This window comes from Colobus angolensis, unplaced genomic scaffold (assembly GCF_000951035.1).
Source record: "Colobus angolensis palliatus isolate OR3802 unplaced genomic scaffold, Cang.pa_1.0 Scaffold47, whole genome shotgun sequence".
NCBI classification, from domain to species: Eukaryota; Metazoa; Chordata; class Mammalia; order Primates; family Cercopithecidae; genus Colobus; species Colobus angolensis.
In genome coordinates, this window is record NW_012118154.1 from 1,848,759 (window position 1) to 1,850,430 (window position 1,672).

Consider the following 1,672-nt stretch of genomic DNA (forward strand, 5'->3'; position numbering starts at 1 on the left):
TAGTAGAAACAGGGTTTCACCATGTTGGCCAGGCTGGTTTCAAACTCCTGACCTCAAGTGATCTGCCCACCTTGGCTTCCCAAAGTGCCAGGATTACAAGCATAAGCCACCATGACTGGCCTCAAGATACATTTTCACTGGGATGTCAAACCCCTACATTTCCCCAGTTGATGAAAAAGACCTTAGTGGGTTTAGGCACTCAGAAACTTCAGAGAAAATTCCTTCAGTTTCTTTTTGTGTGCTAGCAAGAACTTTCACACTTCCTGTGGGGCATGAGTCAACCAGAACTTTCACACTTCCTGTGGGGCATGAGTCAACCAGGAGCTGTCTGGTGCTCCATGGTTGCCACTGGGCATGGTGCCCTGGCATTCAAAGAAGGCGGCACGAGGACTAGAAGAGTCAGGAGGAAGGCAAGGTTCTCTTGGGCTGGGGTGACCTGCAGGTGAGGGCTTTGAGCCCAGGAAAGCTCCTCTTGTGCCTCTGAGCTGCCTCTTACACCACTCAACTAGCCCACCTGAGGGAGGGGCAGTGGAAACAGGGGAAAGATGACCGTGTCCCTGTTACAGGCATATTGGGGAGGCACAAACTGAGTTTTGTGGGACCAGGGTCATGGCTCAGCCTAAAGCTGGGGCCAATTCACCTATCAGGATTTATCCATGTAGAATTAGCCCTTGACATTGCAGACCTGCCTCAGGCAAAGAAGATGAATGCCAGAGGACAGAGAGGGCCTTTTTTTTCCCTCCTGCAGGTCTCAGTGGATAGTGTTTTGTCTAATTTAATTTAATTTAGGAGAGCTAAATAATTAAACATGAGGCCAAAGTACATAAGAAAGTGGCAGTCTTTTATTGCAAATATGCGCACACTCTCAGGATTGGTTCTCTGGTCCTCAGGTGTGGGGTGGGGAGGCGGGGGCAGAGCAGGGAAGTCGCACCAGCGCTCTGAAAAAGTCACGCCGCTCCTGCCAGCGGCGGACTTTTAGGCATTGGTACTGGAAGGGGGCGGGCAGTGGGCGGGATAAGGGCGTGATAGGGGCGTCTCCATAGGCGTGGCCGGGTAAGTTTCGATCTCTTGGGATTGAGGCCACCTGGTGCATGCTCGGTTGCTCTGCATCCCGCGCGCGGGAAAGTTGGTGAGGAAGAACCCGGAAGCAACATGGATTGTGCCTTCTTGTTCACCTTCCTCCATCTTGTCCTTTCTCCCTCACCTAAACAGATAGGAAGGGCAAAGAGAAGAAAACCCTGGCCTGCTAACAGATCGAGGAGATGGCAGGCAAGGCGGCTTCAGCCTCACAGGGAAGCCGGTCCTGTCCGGGGTTCAGTACTTTGTTATCAAGCTACTTCAGGTGCATTAGTGACTCCTTGATGTTAAATGCCTGCTAATTCGCAACAGCTGCAATTTGCCTCGCTTGGGGGCGTTGACACCTGGGCTGGGAGCTCTCTGTCCCGGGAGAGAGGAAGACATTAGAGAAAGCCACAGGCCGGTCGGCGAACTGTGCCAAGAAATAGTGCCCTGGTGGCTGAGGTGTCCTGTACCATCAGGACTAGCACGGTGACGTTTCAAATTCCAGCTCTGACGTTTGCAAGCGGTGTGCACTTGGGGAAGTGCCTTCTCTCTGAAACTGGTTCTCATCTCCGATATGAGCCTTGTGCCTCACAGAGCTGCTACAGCATTA